This window comes from Leptonychotes weddellii, chromosome 15, assembly GCF_054177405.1.
Source record: "Leptonychotes weddellii isolate Sample4059 chromosome 15, ASM5417740v2, whole genome shotgun sequence".
Lineage (NCBI taxonomy): Eukaryota > Metazoa > Chordata > Mammalia > Carnivora > Phocidae > Leptonychotes > Leptonychotes weddellii.
Window position 1 is genome coordinate 7,663,693 of NC_138383.1, and position 18,632 is coordinate 7,682,324.

The window sequence follows — 18,632 nt, forward strand, 5'->3', positions numbered from 1 at the left end:
CCTCCCTCCCTCCCTCCCTCCCTCCCTCCCTCCCTTCCTTCCTTCCTCCCTTCCTCCCTTCCTCCCTTCCTCCCTTCCTTCTGCACAGTAGGTTGGGCTGTCTTTAGGCTCCTGGTAGAGACTCTGCTCAGGGAAGACCCAGGAGAGAGGTCAGAGTGGCACTACTGCTCCAGGGGGAGGTGGGCTGTTGGGAAAGACTTGAGGAGTCCGAGGGCCTCCCAGAACAGCAAGGCCAGCCGCTCTGGCTCAGCAGTCAGGAGAGAGCTTTGCCATTGTCGCGGCCAGCCACCCACCTCTGTGGAGTACCGCGGGCCGGGGGGTAACCCATGGCACCACGGTTCCTCTCATGAAGGTTTTGTATGCTCTACGGGGCTCTGGGGAGCCACACACAGGAGGCATATGCCCACACTAAAGGAATTTAAGATCTCCTTGCGGGGGAGAGAAGATAGGTAACCTCTCCCATCTGTCCTCATGTTTGGTGCCCTTGGGGGCGGGGGGTACGAGCAATAACACTGCGGCTCAAGGGCCAGCCACCACCGAGGGCTGGAAAGTTAAGTGGCTTCTCGTAGGAGGTGGTACCTGGGCCGGGCCTAGAGGGAAGGTGTTAGGGAGGGGCAGAGGGAGGGAGGCCTTGCAGGTGTGGGGAGCGAAGATTAGATAACAATGGAGAAGTCCTGCAAACAAGTCTGGAGAGAAGAGGGACAGAGCACCGAAGGCCTCTGATTTCAGGCAGGTGGGTTTGGTCTGTGCGTAGAAGGCAGTAGGGAGCTGCTGACGACTGTTGAGCAGAGTTAGACGTAAGCGATATTTCAGAAGGATAACCTGGGGGAGCAATACAGAAGGGGCTGGCTCAGGCAAGCTGAAAGGGGGGGTGGGGGTTTACAGCGGCAGCAGAAGGCAGAATAGCAAGGGCATGGCCAGTTTTACCCCCAGAGCCAGAGGAGCTTGGTACAAATGTGGACTCAACTATTTACTAGCCTTGTGACCTTGAGCTAGTTTTAAATCTTTCTGTAGGTCAATGACCTCATCTTCCACATAGGGATACTAATATTCACTCGTTTGTTTAACCGAAAGAGGGCTGCATTCTGCAACAGATGCTGATCATACAGTGGAGAACCAGATACGTTCTCTGCACGCAAAGACACAAACTAAAATTAAATAAACACATGCGATCATTTCAGATGCGGTCAAGTGCTGTGAAGAGTAGGGTGGCTCGTACTGCTTGGGTGGCCCATGTCCTAGGGTCATCATGGATGGCCTCTCAGAAAGTGCAGTCTGAGCCAAGGCTCTAGAAGTTAAAGTGTTCCCGGCTTAGGAAACAGTAAGTGCAAAGGCCCCGAGGCACCAAAGAGTGTGAAGCTTTTCAGCCCAGAAATAGAGCTAGTGTGTGGAGGGATAGATAACAGGGTGAGACGCGGCACAAGGTGAGGGAATTAAGTAAGGGAGAGCATGTAAAGGGCTGGGACACAGTAAGTACTCAGCAAATGACATTTTTATTATGTGGACATTTTGGACCAGAGGTTAACAAGAGCCTCAGCTGTGGTCATGGTTGTGGGGACGTAAGAGAAGATGGATCATGAACCCCATTAGCAGAACTGACCGGAGGTAGTGATTCATGTGATTTGGGGGGATATTGAGAGAGTAAGTTAAAATCACTGAAATGGGAAGGTGCTGAGGGGAGCCTGGTTGAGGGGGAAAGAAGGAGTTACTACTGGATGTGGAGAATTTTTCTTTGGGAATCGGTGGTCAGCCTGCCCTGCAGGCAGGTTGCACCCTGGGGCTTAGGAGAAAGGACAGGGGCAGGGATTTGGGGAATCTGCAAGGACCAGGGGAGAGGATGGACGTTCAGCCGGGCTGAGGTTGGAGCCTTGGGGTCCCCCTAATACTGGACCCAGGAGGAAGAGGAGGGGGGGAGCTCCCTGAGCCTGGACACCCAAACTAAAGCCCATGAGGATCCTGGTTCTCAGGCTCAAATCCACTCTCCCTGTCCCACGCTGTCACAGAGCAGCAGGCCCCTTATTTCTGGCGTGGCCTCGGCTGTCTCCATGGAGCTTGGCCTCTGTTTCCAGCCAGGGGTTATGTAACAGGCTCCGGGAAGTGCACAGAGCCGCAGGTCCTGCACCAAAGCGGTTGATGTCATCAGAGCCCTCTGGGTGTGAGGGCACAGGTATTTGGAAAATGCCACGGAGCAGGTCTGTTAACCCTCTGGCCTGCAGCGTGTCAGCTGGGTTAGGATTCTTGGTCAAGTTTACAGTCCAAGCCAGCATGGACTGCATCCTTCAGTGGAAAGTGCTGCTCTCCAGTCAGTGAAATCTATGGCTGCCTCTGAAATCACCCACACTTGCCACCTGGCGTGCGACTCACCCCTGGTCTGTGGATCACACAGGAGGTCCCAGGTGCACCCCTGCTGGATCTCACCTCGAGCTGCAACTGGGGGACAAGCTTGCCATATCTATTCCTGATTTCACAAGCAATCCTGCAACTTCTGTTCTGTTCTTTTTTAAGATAGCATGTATAGTTTTATTTCTGATTTAAGACGATGGATGTCCATTTGATTTGTATTACCTTTTTAAATACCAAGGCTTTTTTTTTTTTTTTTTTTTTTTTTACCCTTCACCAAACAATGCCTATTCACTTTAGACACATCGAAATAAAACACATTGCCCATACACTCGCTACCCAGAAATGACAGTGGTTAACCTTTTGCCTTCTCCTTCCAAGTTCGTTTTTGTAAACTATACAATTCTGTAATCTATTTATTTTTACGTTGCTAGCAGTTAACACTTACCAGTTCCTTACCGCTGACTAGGAAACATGCTACGCAGTTGAATGCGTGGCTTAGTTTAGTACCAATACCCAATGTGTGAAATACAGACAAGCATAATCCCATTTTCCATCCTCAATTGGAAGTAACAGGAATGGTCATGGCTAACAGTTGTGGAAGGCTTACTAGTGACAAAGAATGGTCACTACTGCGGCTCCCATTGTTCAGGTGGGAAAGTGGATACCCAGGAGGGGATCCAGGCTGACGCAGCTAGTTGGTGGCCAAGCTAGGATTTTAGTCTTAGACTCTCTGACTCTAGGACCCATAAGTGTGTGACATCATTTTGCTTATTTACCAAGACTCTGTGTCATCCATTTGCAGCATTTCTGCTGGATCCTCGACATCCCCTTGTCTGTCCTCTGTGCTCATTGCCCATGCCTGGAATGGGGGCAGTTTTGCAGAATGAAGTCCGTGTCAGTGTATTCCCTGTTCAGGAAGAGGGACACTTTCCTTTGCCGCTTTGGTCCCTCCTCCAAGACTCCTTAATATAATCGGCATGGGATGGATGTTTATCTCCTTCCAGTAAGTGTATACTTGCCTCAACCTTTTTGGAATCAGAAGCTGAGATTTGGCTAGAACTCTTTACAAAGATTATAATCCAGCTGACAATAAGTTGGCACATTCCAGCGCCCCTCTCGTCCTCATTCAACTGGGTCACCTGGGATCCGTATGGATTAGGAGCAAGGAAACAAGATTTCCGTTGTTTCAAGTCAAAGACTGTTGTTTAGAACCGGTTGGCTTTCCCAGAAAAGTCACTGTCCTGGACCACACTCATACGTGCATAGCCACGTGCGCACACACACACGCTCACCCATACGTATATTTTTGAGGTGAGGTTGCCCTGTATACGATACATTCCCATGCCACTTTGATTAAAGAGCAAAAGTACCATAGGCTCCACGTGTAGGCTCAGGAGAGCCAGGTCAGTCTCCTAGAGAGGCACATAGAGATAATTTCATGGGTAGATCACGCTGCACGGAGTACTCCTCGGCCTGTGTACTTTCGCATCACCGCCTCATTCCTTAGACAGACCTCGCTTTGCAGTAGCCACGAAGGTGTGAGCGCTAAATCCCCCTGGATTGACCGGAGCTTCATCCGTCAGTGGCGGTGCTGACTTAGGAGTCCAGGTAGGTAGGGAAATTTTTTTTTCCCCAGGGGAAAGCCCCAGGAAGGTACACTAGGAAAGAGAGGGAAAAGCCAGCTGCCTTGCCACAGTACTCATTTTGGTGAGATGAAGGATAATCCTCACTCAGTGTCTACTTGTCCTAACATTCCAGTAACAGTTCTTTGGTGTTCTAGCTGTTTATGAGCTAAGGAGATGGGCACCGACTCCTGTTAATAGGCATCTCGTCTCGAGAGACTCCTTGGAGGGGAGGTGGGAGGGAGATGGAGGGAGGGGGAGAGAGAGAGAGACGGTGTATTTAGGGAAATATGCATATATGAGTGTTCTCCAAGTACGCATTTCACAGTTGGGCCAGAATAATTAGGAGGTAAATTGCCATCTGGGCATGTCAGTCCTTTTGTTTACTTGTACTGAATTAGTGCCAATTAATAAAGCCCTTGATTTGAGTTTGGGATGTCCCAACTTTTCTTTTGTGAAAAAATAACTGTCTGTCTGTCTATCTATCTGTCTATCTATCTATCTATCTCTTCTGATTGGGGCTCTGTTTGATTTTAGCTGGAGTGAGTGAGTTTGTGGGTAAGACCAGTGGGCAGCTGACCCATCTGAAAGCCAGACCGGGATGGGATGGGGAGGAGAACAGGGTGGGCAGCAGAGAACGTCTTACCACCCTTCCTCAGCAAGAAAATTAAAAAAGATAAATAAACCCTAATCCTGACCTGGGGGCATATCCCATTAAAGATCCAGGTTAATTTTTCCTGCCGATACAACCCTTGAATTCATTGTACGAATTAGACGGTTCCATGGGCCTCATTTGCCAGATCAGATTGTGTAATTATCTTTTATAGGCCTGGGTGTGATGTATGCTCGGTGTTTACGCTGCAGGGGGCTGAGCGTGTGTTTGGACTTCGGAGGTGCTGGGTTTACCTGCCAGGCTGAGCTGCTTCCACACAGCGGGGGTGGGAGCTGGGGTGTCTGCCTGGTCCCAAGCAGGCCCGGCGCACCTGCATGCAACAGACGAGCTGGGGACGGAGTCAGGGGAGCGTCGCTGGGAGGCACTTAGGGCTGGGGCGGGGGGCTCCGGGAAAGAGCAGTGGTGTTGAGGATTGCCAAGGGCCTTCAACAAAGGGTCCGTGTAAAGGGTGGCGAGTTTGGAGGTTAGAAGGAAGTCAAACTCCGAGCTGGATTAGATGCTCGTGACCTTAGGCACTTTTGTCTTCATGAGCCCCTTCCAACATTTAAAAAAAAAAAAAAAATTAAAAATGACATTTTATGATTGCAGTGGTGTAAGGATAGATTTGTTGTTATATAGGCATTCATATTATATTTGTTTTATTCCTTCTAATTTTATAAGAAATTAGAACATTTTCGCGGATGGGGGTCCTGGGCGCTGCCTTCTGCGCTCAGTGGGCATCAGCCTTAGGTACGTGCCTCGAAATGGGACCCAGTGGTTTGGCTTCCTGCCAGCTACTTGACCTGCTCTGTGGAAGTCACTCCCCTCTGACGTCGGACCCGTTCAGAAGGTCCAAGAGTTCTCCCAACCTGCAACCCTTCTTTTGGCCAAAGAGGGGCCGCTCACTTATAGAGTGTTAAAAGCCCGTGTCTGAGCTCGCCTGTGTGGCCTGCCCTCCCCTGGCCTACCCTCCCTCTGCGGCAGTGCGTGGCCTTCCGTTGTCTGCATGACTGACAGCCTAGGCCGTGCGCTTTCTGGAGAGGCGGTGGGCTGGGGTGGGACTGGACGCGTTCCAGGCCAGTGTCTTCTTGTGGCCGCCGCTGCTGGGCCTTTTGTTCCTCAGTCGGAGGGATCCTGGAGGACCAGCCCCCTTCCATCTTGGCTGGAGGTGGTTGGGCCAAGAACCACTAGGTGGTGTTCGGCTCAAAGCATCCCTGGAGGTACCCGGAAGGAACTAGTTGGGGTGGGGGGTACAGATGGAAAGGAGGGACCTTTGGGGGCCGGCTGTGGGCAGCCCGTGGCAAGCTCTGGCCTCCCTCAGAGGTCTGGTGCCAGGCATGGCCTGCTGCCATTGGTCTGTTCCGAGGGAGTGCCATCCACTCCGGGTCCTGCCGTGGTCCACCCTGAGGACAGAAAGGCAGCAGGGTGGGTGTGTAGGGCTCTGTGTGGCGGATGCTGAGCCAGTGTGCCGTGGACAGGGGGAGGCTGCCTCCACGGTCCCCCCTGGCTTCCCGGAGGCCCTGCAGCCTGCCTGCCCTGGATTGGCCTATGGACACAAAAAACAAAGGGGAAGAGCCCCGCTCATTTTAAGGAACAGCGCAGAAACAAACCGTTCTGTTGATCGCCGTGTTTATCTTAGAGTCTGTTTCAGGCTGGGGGTTGGATTGCCGAGAACTGGATTAAGGGGGAGGGGGGCAGCTGTCTCTCGGGATGTGAGTGATGTCTCTCCCCATCTGGCACTCCGGAAGTCAGCTGGGCGGGTCTCGGGGCCTACTGGACAGGCGGTGGGGAGGGTAGGAAGGGTGGGGTGGCGTCCGTTTGCCTGAGGTTTCTGGGGAAGGGGACATAAGGCGGGTGTTTGGGGGTATCCCTGCTAAGCCCTGGCTACCCAGAGTGTGTTCTGTGGACCACCAGTGTTGGGTTTACCCAGGAGCTTATTTCTATGCAGGTTCTCAGGCTGCCACCTCAAACCCATTGAATTTGAATTTTAACAATCTCCAGATGATTCTTCCATTTTGATGCATATTAGACTTACCTGGGTAGCTTAATTTTTTTTTTTTTCTTTTTAACCCAATGCTCAGACCTGAGTTTATGCCAATCAGAAACCACTGGGAGTGGGACCCGGGCTTTAGGATGATTTTCCAGCTGCCTGGGGGGAGGGGACAGTGGTTTCAGCAGGTAGCCAAGTCTGGGAACCTGGACTATGAGAACCCTTTCTCCCCTCCACATCTTATCCCCCCTACCGTAGGGTTTAAGTTTCCCACTTCCCTACTCCCCAAGGTCTGCTCCTACATTGGTTGGATTGAAATGTCTTGGGGCCGGCTGAGCTTAGATTGACTTGTATTAAATTTCCTATCTCCCCTGGAAGGGTAACCTGGAATCATTTCCATTCCTCTAGGCTTTAGCTTGAAGGAGGTTATGGGATGCTCCCCACCTAACAAACTGAACGTGGGTTGGGCATGGGGGTGGCGTTACATAAAGCAGTAACAGGAGCAAGAATCCATTCTGCTGCCCGACTTGGAGTTGGAGGGTATGTTGTGGTTTTGCTTGCTTCTTTTTGATGAGTTTTCTAGCATGGGCAAGGCATCTAGTTAGGTCTCGGGTGTTGCATGGTGCATCGGAGCTAAAATGCTTGAGTTCCTTGCCCTGTAGTCAAGAGCCCCACGTTGCATTTGAGGTTGGTCTTGGGATAAGTTGGTGGGCATGGTGGAAGAAGCTGTCCCAGCAGACGTGTGTCCGCAGGCTGGGGGGGTGGTTCTGGGGCACAGGGGATGCTGCCCTGGTGGTAGGCATTGGTTGCTGGGGTTGGCCACAGAGTACCAGCCTGGACCCTGTCCTCTGTAACTCTAGAAACCACGGGAGTGATCCAAGCCCCAAGATGATGTATGTATGTGTGCATCCAGCGAAAGAACAAAACGCCACCCAAACAATCCTCTCCCTTGTGAGTGAAGGTTACAAGTTTTCTGTTTCAAATCTGATGGTATTATTTTTCCCCTTTTTTCTTTCTTCTCTGTTTTCATTTGCCAACCTAGGGGTCTAGAGTGATTTCTTTGAGCCTAATGATGGGGAAGCTTAGAATGGGGCTATTATCTTAAACACCTTTTGAAATACTACTCTTCCTGGTGTCTGAATCAGGTTGGACAGAGGTCGGATTTAAAGATTAAATATCTATTTTAGCAGCAGCAGCAACTCTGCTGGTAACCTTGCACATTTGCTTAGGAATTATAGGGATGACACGCAATGGCCTTGCACTCCAGAAACTTAGAAAGGAGTAAATGAAAGTATAGCTAATAAAGATAGGGACCGGGCACAGAGCTAGATGTTCCTTATGTGCTATCCCATGTCATGAGTTCAGATGTGCCATGAGGTCAGAACATAAAAAAATTCAGAAAAGTATCATGTAAAAGGGCCCCCCAAAACAGTACAACTCAGGACTGTGGCAATAGATTATTATTATTATTATTATTATTTTTGGTAAAGGTCCACTGTAAATTTGTTTTAGCTTGGAAAAAGATTGCTATCCAATGTAATATTCATTTCATTTTCTTGTAGGTCTGGGTATTAGGATGATCACCTGTATTTCTTTGAAAGTATCCTTCCCGTTTGCCATGTCTGTGACGAACAGAGGAAATGGATTTTTGCCTTGATTCAGAATGAATGCAGTTTTATTCTATATTAAAGACTAAACAATTATTGGGGCACCTGGGTGGCTCAGTTGGTTAAGCGACTGCCTTCGGCTCAGGTCATGATCCTGGAGTCCCTGGATCGAGTCCTGCATCGGGCTCCCTGCTCTGCGGGGAGTCTGCTTCTCTCTCTGACCTTCCTCCTTCTCATGCTCTCTGTCTCTCATTCTCTCTCTCTCAAATAAATAAATAAAATCTTTAAAAAAAAAAAAAAAGACTAAACAATTATTAAACTCCTATGTCCTTGGGAGGTTGGCTGGCATTCAGAGACTGCTCCCTCTGTATTTTAAGTTTGAAGATGAGTTTTACTATGTTCTTTCTGGGTCTAACTCTCCCTTCTTTTTCTAGGTGAAATCAGAGGTGTGAGGCTGACCTGGGGAGGTGCTCCGAGCCAAGAAAGAAGGATAAGAAAGAAGGTGAGTGGCGGGCGGTAATCAGAGAGGAGTCACGCCCCTGCTGCTCCTGTCGCTCTGGGGGTTTTTATTCCTTCTGCAGCAAACCTCCTTTTCCCAGACATCCCTACTGCACCTGCACCCACATGCGAGCCCAGAGGGCTGATTAGCAGGCAGGAGCCTTGCAGTTAGCTGTCGGAGAAGGTCCAGAGACACAGGTTAATAAATACTAACAGTCATTGCAGTGAATTCCAGGTGGCTGGGTTCTCACGGCGTCTACCTGGGTAAACTCGTTCTCACCTCACCAGCGGGTGAGCATGTCATACCCAACCTACAGATGAGGAAGCAGAGGAACGCTTCCTCACCCGGGGTTGCCTTCTATCACTGCCTCCTTCTCTAGGCTGCTGACCTTCACTTCCCTAGCCCTCGGTTTTCCCTTCTGTAAAATGGGGACAATGAAAGAGCCATCCCTGCCATGTCGTGGCATGAGATGAGAGGATTCAGGGTGAAGTGCCCGGCATAGTGCCTGGGATGGGTTAAGGACAGAGTTAATGTCAGCGGGGTTTTTGTTTTTTGTTTTTTCTTCGTTAGCTCTGGATAGGATCTTGGGTGGATTATTAAGCCTCTGTTTCCTCACCTAGAAGATGGTGATGCTGATACCTTGTCCTCAGGGGAGGTCGTGAGTTACATGAGATAATACAATGAATACCAGTAAAAGTCTAGACCATGACAGATGCCCTATCTCTTCCCTTCCTTATGTATCTTACTCCGCATGGATCAGGCAGAAGGAAGATGTCCAATGGTGTTAACTCCTCCATCCTCTAGGACACTAAATCCTGGCAATTGCTCCCTGGCAGTTTTCGGATTTGATCCTTCCCCTCCCTTCTCCCAGCCACCCTGTTGATCTTGACTTTGGTAGCACAAGCTGGGATCCTCACGAGGGGCTCCAACCTTTGGATTTCCAGCCTTTCTTTCCCAAAATAATCCTACCTGTGTCTTCTCTAAACTTTTTTTTTTTTTTTTTAGATTTTATTTATTTATTTGACAGAGAGAGAGACAGCTAGAGAGGGACCACAAGCAGGGGGAGTGGGAGAGGGAGAAGCAGGCTTCCCGCCGAGCAGGGAGCCCGATGCGGGGCTCGATTCCAGGACCCTGGGACCATGACCCTAGCCGAAGGCAGACGCTCAATGACTGAGCCACCCAGGCGCCCTCTAAACTTCTTTCTTAAACCCAGTATTCATCATGCCACTTTCTGATTAAAAAAAAAAAAGGCAAAACAAAACTGAAAAGCAACCTTATCATCGTTCTCTACTGGTTATCCCGGCAACCGATTCTCACCGGATACTTAATCTTAACTGCTACCACTTCCTACCCAAATTTGGATCCTCACAGCCAAACTGACCTGCTTTGTATCCTCCCCCCAAACCTGGAGTATTTCCACACCTGCCTCTGTGCTCACCCCCGGGGCACTGCCATGTTGCCATCTATATGCTTACCTCCTCAAAATCCCACAAGCACAGAGGCCCACGCAGGGCACTGGATGCTCCTTCAGCTGGAACATCAGCTTCCGTTCTCCTCCCCCCTGGTGCCTTGACAGCGCTGGGGGCGGACTGGGCTTTTCTGTTACTTGGGTGTTTCTTCTACCCCGTCCCTGTCTTCCTGCATGTCTTCTGCAGAGACGAGTCGCTCAGATGATGGTGTGGGTCTCAGGTGGGAGGGCGGGCCTGGGGAGGAGTCGGTTGGTGAAGGGGTTCCTTAGCGGCTGTGTGTGCTTGGGTAACTGGCAGGCCGGGGGTGAGTTGGGGCGGGGGTGTGACTGAGTGACTCCAGGGGAATTTCCAGGCCGATTGTGGGCACTGCCTTTGTGGACACAACATCCTCCGCCTTAGCCCGCCCTCTGCCTTCCCTCCGCAGGTGACCTCAGCCTGAATAGCAGGTCATGCCCTAAGATCCAGGGCCCCTTGCACCCTTGGGAATGGCCTAACAGAGCGCTATGGGAGGCCCACTGTATGCCAAGACTGTTCTAGGCAGACAACACCATCCTGCTGTCGTGGGACTGGCCTTTTAGTGTGGCGGAGGGCAGATGATGAACAGCAGAATAGTAAACGTGTTAATTATCTCACACATAAGGTGATAGTGTTGTGCAAAAGAGCAGACCTGGGGGCAGGAAAGGCAGGCCAAGTGCGCAGGGCAGGGACGGGAGGGCAGGTTGCAGTGTTGAACAGGGCAGGCACCTCACTGAGGAGGTGACCCCGAGCACAGGCTTGAAGGAGCCAGCCCGTGAACACGTTGGGGAAGAGTGTTCTGCAGTGGGAACGGTGACATTCAGGCTGAGGACAGGAGCACTGGTGGGGTTGGAATGAGGCCCAGGTCAGGGAGAGCCTGGGGGGCGGGGTGGGGGGGCGTCAGGCTTTCCCACTGAGGGACCTGGGAGCCACAGCAGGATTCTGAGACAAGCATGCTGTGGTCGCACCTCCTAGGGGCTGGTATGGAGACCAAGAGGGGCAGAGCAGTGGAGGGGCGATGGCACGCACGGAAGGGGCATTGAGGTGCTTGTTCCTGTCCGGCCCGATCCCATGCATGTGACACGGAATGGCATTTACAGTGGGGATGAGCAGAGAAGCTTCCAGGCCCGTTCCTCAGGGGCTGATTCTCAACAGCTGTGATTGCCTAATTTAGGATGGCCTCTTGCACCGGGGTGGTGGCTTCCCGTGAGGGTCCGTCTCCGCTCTCCCTGCCTGCAGAGCTACCAGGCGTCAGATGGGCCCGCTGCAGGGTCAGCAGCAAGGAAGAGAAGGGAAAGGGGAAACAGAAGGGAATGCGGGGAAATTATGGGAGGAGGGAGACCAGAGGCCCTCGTTGTCCCGTTCTAGTTGTGGGGAGGGCAGTGGGGGGAGCAGGCTGCCCTCGGAGCTGCAGCTCGAGGCCGTCCCTCGTGGTCTCCGCACAGCCCTCTTGGGGGCAGGGGGAGGCTCTCCCTGTTTCCCTTGCCTTCGCCTCATCTTCCTCCTCCGCTGACAGTTGCAGGAATGTCCTCATTCGCCGTTTGTCCTTCCTGTCCTGTGGTCGCCGTGACCATCCAGGTGGGGCCGGCTCAGCGTGCTCCTGAGCTCACGCCTAACACAATGTGTCTTTCTCATAATGCTTCCATGAGGACCTGGTCTTGGTGGTTGTTAGCTAATGTCCTGTGATCCTAAGTGCACCGAAAACTTAAGCCCGTAAGGGCACACGCCTCGCGCCTGTCTCGGGGGACTTCTCTGTCACCTGTGCATATGGTGGAGGAACCAGCTGAGGACGGACGCCGGGACCTCCTCCTCCCCAATAAACCCCAGTAAACTCTTAGCAGCGTGTATGGGTATTTCTGAACGACTCATCCGAGCTCCTGGGCACCGACTCTGCTGGGGACACTTTCTACCCATGGCCGTGCTCTCCTCTTCTTCCAGACCCATGGCCCCCGGGGACGTGGAGCAAGATGGAGACCCACATGGCCAGAGTCCGAAGCAGTAACGACACGGTGGTACCCACTGGCGCTGATTTAGTGCACTTCCTTTTAAAGCCCTGTCACAGTCACTGCCTCTTGGCCCCCCGAGGCTCCTGTGTGACATCATCAGGAGGAAGAACTTTTTTTTTTTTCTTACAGATGAGAGAGCCTGACACGCAGGGAGGACGCTCTCCGCTCGGGTCCATCCGTCCTGTGTGTGCGGGGTCGGGGGGGCTGCGTAGGGAGAGGTGCTGTGGCTGAGATGAGGATTTCTGCCATAACCATAATTGAGAGTGGAACGCCGGGGCTCTGGGAGAAAGAAGCAAGTCCCGGTTCTGAGCACCAGTGGGGATGACCTCACCCCAGGGGACGAGAGCCGTCCAGAGGACTCGCAGATGGAACTTCCCCTCGGGGTCCAAATGTGAGTCACCGTGGCTCACGTCTGTGCAGCAGGCTCCGTCCCCAGGCCTCCCACTTCACCCTGGGACATCATGGTCACCGCTCAGGCCCGATGACTCACTTGGTCTCCCCGAGCCAGCCACCGGGGGTGGAGCCTCTCTCCCCTCTGGCATCTGTCCCCTCGGCGCTGGGGACGCAGCTTGGCCGGCCGCGTCCCCGGACATGATGTGCAGGACGTGTGTAGCGGAGAAAGCCCCTCACGGCCTGCGAGTGTGCATCACGGCTACTGCTGCCAAAGCCGATTTCCAGATGCAGTTTGGAAAGTCCCGGGGGGCTCCGTGGGGCGCCCAGCGCTGCAGCCGTGCTTTCGGAGACCCGTAGATGGGTTGCACTCGGATACCTGGGAGGTGGGGGATGCGCGGCCGCCCACCCCCAGGGAGCGCCCTGTCACCCCATGGAGACAAGAGGGGTTCACCTGAAAGGCCAGCGGCTGGCGGGGTGTTGTCAGGTTTCCCGCCACACCCAGGTGCGCGGCCTCTCCTGTCCTTCCCCCCTCCCCCTTGGTTTTCATCTTCTGATGATTGAAATAGTGTCATCTCTTCTCAACCTGTCAGTCTCACACCTGCCGGGCGCCCCTGGCGGCGAGACGCCCAGCGCTGTCCAGCCTGATGTCATCTGTGTTTATGGTCTGTTTTAGAAACCAGGTAGTGGGAGGGACTTTCTGAGAATTAAAAAAGAGTAAAATCCCCAAACTGTTTCAGTGAGGTTTTGGGGTTTGTTTGCTTTTTGTTTTGTTTTGTGTTTTCTTTTTTTGCCTCTTTTTAAAAAATTCTTTGTATTTTTTTTTTTCTCTCTCTCTTTCTCTTTTGAATAAAAAAACCTTCTTGTAGGAAAATACCATACAAGAGTGGGGGAAGGAAGGGTTCCCTGATGGTTTGTTCTCCCAGGCGAGGATTTTTTATTTAATATGTGTCTCCAGAGCACATGGAACCTGGTCCTGGTCCTGCCAGGCCAGGCCTGCCTCCCACCTGACAGAGCACGCAGAGAGCATGTGGACAGTCATGGGACTCAGTTTACCGCCCCACAGCCTCTGTCCTTCCCCAGAGTGATGGAGCTAACATGGCTTCACAGTTTTGTCCCTTGGCTCCTCATCTGGAACTTTCCACGTCCAGTCTTCCCTTGTTTACCAGCGGAGGGGTGGGAAGATATGAGGGCGCTCTTTGGGGTGAAGGTCCAGGGCGACAGAGACCTAACCCAACATCGGGCCCAGGGGACCGACCACCTGTCAGGCAACCCTCCCTCAGACATCTCTCCAGACTCCTTGGGCCCCTGTCACTGTCCCTGCAGAGGGAGTGGGTGGGGCGGGGGCAGGGCAGACGCCGGGTCACGGGGGACGCTGTGTGGCCTCGGCCATGAGGGTCAGCTTCGCAGGGCCCAGCTGACCGGAGAGTAGGGGGTCAAAGGCATGGGCACGAATGTGACTTGGCCCAGGTGTGAGAACTTGTGTGGAAGGCTCGGCCTCAGGGTGACTCAGTCTGCTAGCAAACTATAAAAGGGAAGTGACTCACTGTCAACCCTGAACGAGAACTCCTAAGGCCAGGCCGTCAGCACCTGTCTGGGACGTGGTTAGTTATTAATGCTGCTGGTAAGGGTGTCATGGGAACCGGACGCTGGCCTAGATTGCTGGAGGCAGCTGGGCTTTCCACAGCCTGCACGCCAGCCCCTCGCCGCCTTAGGGTGCCTCTCTGGCCTGAACTCGAAGGCGGAGGAGCCCATGCAGCTCTGGGTTGCACCTTGTCTCCCCAGGTGCTTTGAGGATGACACAAAACTCCACACGGGACGAGGAAGGGCACCGAGAAATGGCTTGGTAAGGGGAAGCCTTGGCTGGAAGATTAGGTCCCAGGAGCCAGCCTGAACCCGGGCATTCTAGGCGGAGTGGGCTGTGGATGGGGTTGGCCCTGCCTGCCCTCCCCTGCCCTGCAGGTGCCGCCTACAGAGTCCTGGTTCCTGGGCCTCCACCAGCTCTGCCGTGATTGCCTTTGGGTGGTGCGGGCTCCTCATGCCAGGGGCCCCAGCCAAGGAACCCTGCCTCCTCCCCTGGAGGACTGACCCGAGGTTCATTAACTCAGCAGCCCTGCTGACCCGTGGCCCCAGAAGAGGGTAGTGTTCTTTTCGCTCTTTCCTGCCCTGAAGTCACCCAGCCACTTCCCGGGGCTGCTTGAGACAGCTTGGTGAAACAGAGGGCCGGCTTTGAGAACCTCTGTGGGGCAGGTCGGCAAAGCTCAAGAGCCGAGCTAGGCCTTCGGGTCTCTTTCTCTGTGCCTGGAAAAGTACACATGTACACAAGAGCTTCTCCTTCCGGATCCCAAAAGGCATGCTTCGCCGCTCTTGGGAGAGGCCCAGCCCAGACCCAAGTCCTGCCTGCCCCTGGCGGTCCCTGCCCTTCTACTTCCAGCCATCAAGCAGGAGGAGGAAGGTGGATTGAATAGGAAGAGGTGGGAGTTTTAGGAAGTCATGCTCCCCAGGGTCCCAAAAAAGCAGCCCAGCACCCAGAGGGAGGAGCCACCCCCTGATATTTGTTGTCTCCCGTGTAAAGCCCTGAAGTACTCGTGGGCCGCACAGGGGCGGTGGGGATGCCATTTGCCTTCCCGGACTACTGACAGAGCGCCCTGGGCTACCGCCTGGGACACATACTCCCTGGGTGGCCCCGAGCAAGTCTTCGAACGCTCAGGCGGTTTCCCCATCTGTAAAGTGGGAAGAATAACATCACTTGTCCTGCTTACTTGCCAGGGTCTGTGTGAGGCCAGCTGAGATCACTGAGCCATATGGCGAGGCTTTGGGAGTGGCTAAGGGCCACCCAGCTCGGGGGTGAGGCACCGTGGTGCTTATGGTGATTAGCAGCCAAGCAGGGCCCAAGGTCTGTGCTCCCCTGGGAGGGTGGCTTTCCAGGCACCCACCTGGGGCTTAAGAGCTTCGTGGGCCTCCCACAGCTGATAAGTCACCACCTGGTAGGTGTGCTTTGTCTGGTCTGCAGCAGGAACGGAGAGCCTGCCCTTGGCTGCAGCAGAGAACGTTCCTCTGCCTCCTCTCCCTTCCCCAGTGGACCGAGAAGGAGAAAGGAGGGGCCTTATCTCTTAGGCTTTCCTGAGGAACCTGCCACCTGCCCATATAGAAACTCTGGGGGTGCTGAGTCTCAGTCCACATAGTCATGGAGGTGCTGATTTAGGTGTCTCTGGCCATGTGGTCTGTCACCGTCTTACCATGAAAGAAGAAAGAGGCATATAGTTATGTCGGATTGTATCTCGTAGTGCGGTTCGCTGTGGAGGCGCTCCACAAATAGTCGTTGAATATACAATTCGTCAGATTCTTTGTTTTGTTCCCAAACGTTCCACGCATTCATTGAAAGGAGGAACGCTGAGGTTTGCGGGGGGCCTCTCTGGTGGGGCAGTGAACATCTGGTGAGTGCCTGCTCCTTGCCCAGCACCGTGCCAAGTGGCTTGGGTTCCGCCCTTGCTCTCGCAAAGCCAGACTCTCCCTGACCATCTCCTTCCATCTCCCGTCCAGCCCAGGATCTCCTCGGAGTCTTTCCGGAGAGGTGTCCTCTGTGGGAACCCTTGCACGGTGGAGAATTCCATCTCTCCTGAGGCCACCCACCCTCGTCCTTTCAGGAGACTCCGGCTGCCTCCAGGTCCTTCCAGAAGGGACCGGGAAGAATCCAAGAAGACCTTGTGGAGTTGCTGAGACCTGAAGTAAAGGAAGCCAAGGAGAGAGTGTCGCTGCAGGCCATCTGCAGTGCATCGAAGAGCGTCCCCCAGAAGTCACAGCCACTCAGAACCTCAGACGTGACCGTGTGTTTGCAAATAGGGTCTCTGTAGATACGATTCATAAAGGACCCACTGACAAGTCCTGGGGGGGTGGGAACAGAGAGACACAGAGAGGATGGGGATCTCCAGATGGGAACAGAAATTGGAGGGAGGGGTCCACAGGCCAAGGACAGCTAGCAGCCAGCAGTAGCCGCTGGGACATACCCCTGGAATGGGTACCCCTCCCGGCCTCTGGAAGGAACCAGCCCTGCCCACACCCTGATTTTGGACTTCTATCCTCCTGAACTAGGAGAACAGAAGTGTCTGTTGCTTTTTGCCACCAGACTGTGGCCATTTGTTAGGGCAGCCTCGGCAGAAGAGTATGAGGCAGACGAGAACATGCTCTGCGGCGGGTTAGGGGAACAGGCTTGAGGTGAGGGGTCCAGGGGACCAGACTGCATGTAAGGAGACAGGACTGGTTCGTATGTTAGGGGCGAGAGTCTGCAGGCCCGTTGGCCCGTGGGTGGAGGGCCGTGATGCCAGGCTGAGGTGTGTGTGGAGCAGAGCCCTTCTGCCAGGGGACAGTCTTCACAATCCAGAAAGGTGCTGACCCTGGATTCTTGGACTCTCTCTGACAAATTGTGACTTATAGGATGACAGGGGTAGTTATAAGGTGCTTAGGGTTAGAAAATTTTATAAAAGGCAAGGAAAATATTCAGGACCCATACTCGGTTATATATCCATCCCTTATTTTTTTAAAAAATAACATTTCAGTGTTTTCTTGGTTGTATAGTATTTCATTGTAGGACCCACGGCATAGTTATGGTTGAACAGTTCTTTGATGTTTCCCACGTTTCTTCTTTTGCTGTGAAAGGCTCTGAAGACCATCCTGGTAGCAAGAACTTGATCCATATCTGTCCTAGTTTCGGGGGGCTGCTGTAACACGTCACCACCAACTGGGTGGTTTAAAACAACACAAATGTAAGGTGCCTGGGTGGGTCAGTCGGTTAAGCATTCAACTCTTGATTTTTGGCTCAGGTCATGATCTCAGGGTCATTCAAGTCCCTCATTGGGCTCATGCGCTGGGTACGGAGCCTACTTGAGATTCTCTCTCTCCCTCTCCCTCTGCCCCTCCCTGCCACCACCCTGCTGGCATATGCATGCTCTCTCTCTTAAAAACAAAAACAAAAACAAAAACCACAAATGTGCTCTCTTACAGTTCTGGCAGCCGGAAGTCTGAAATGAGTCTTATGGGACTAAAATCAAGTTGTGGGCAGGGCCGGTTCCTTCTGGTGGCTCCAGGGAAGAGTCGTTCCTGGCCTCCTACAGCCTCTGGAGGCTGCCACACTCCTTGGCTTGTGGCCACATCACATCAGCCTCTGTCTCGGTGTTCACGTCCGTTCTTCTCTCTCTACTCAGCCCTACGTCCGCCTCCCTCTGAGAAGGACCTTTGTGGTGGCATTTAGGGCCCATCTGGATAATCCAGGATCCTCTCCCCATTTCAAGACCCTTAACTTAATCCCACCTGCCAAGTCCCTTTTGCCACATAAGGTGACATTTACAGGTGCCAGGGGTTAGAATGGGGACTCTCATTTTTGCGGGGGAAGGGGGTGTTGTTAATGAGCCTGTCCCGATGTCCATGACTGTTTTCTCACAGTAGATTCCTGTATGTGGAAACACGGGGCACAAGGGTCCGACTGACCTTGCAGTGTGAAGCCTCTGCAGAAGGCACCTCGCGTTGCGTACAGTGACTGGCGTGGTTTGCTACTGTCCCTTTAAGCGCCCTTCGTAGCCCTCCTAGGAGTCCGACCCCATAGGGAGGCTGGGGACTGAACTCCCCATTACAGGAATCATTTAGAGTCAGCCTCTGGGAAGCTCGGGGCTAATGAGATAATTCACATTAGGAGAGGAAGGAAGTGAAGGTGGCCTGACATCCTTTCTGTCTCTAATTTATATGATTCACTGAAGCCTCCCCCTCTCCCCCACCGTGGGGCCACCCCTCCTCCGGCTGCCCCTTTGAATTCTGGTTCCACTGTCCACCCCGGTCCTGCCAGCGGGGGCTCTGGTTTCCGGCAAGTCCCAGCATGCCGAGGAACCTGGGAAGGCTGCCTTCTGCCCAGATGAGGCACTCAGGCTCTTTTCTCCGCGGCTATGCCGCAGACTCTGTTCTTCACCTCTTTCTTCTCTTTTCCCAGAGCCTCACCCAGCTCCCCTCCACCCCCACCCCTGCCCCGACCAGTGACCAACCAACTGGTAT

General features: G+C 53.2%; 1 long non-coding RNA gene across 4 annotated transcripts in view; it reads left to right on the forward strand.

Annotated features, from left to right (window-relative positions):
• LOC145717287 (uncharacterized) overlaps positions 1 to 18,632 on the forward strand; it is a 163,755-nt gene that overhangs the window by 118,824 nt on the left and 26,299 nt on the right. For all 4 annotated transcript variants that reach the window (XR_014140403.1, XR_014140401.1, XR_014140402.1 and 1 more), the window contains exon 2: positions 8,649 to 8,716. This is a non-coding gene — a long non-coding RNA (uncharacterized LOC145717287). The remainder of the gene's footprint in view (positions 1 to 8,648; positions 8,717 to 18,632) is intronic.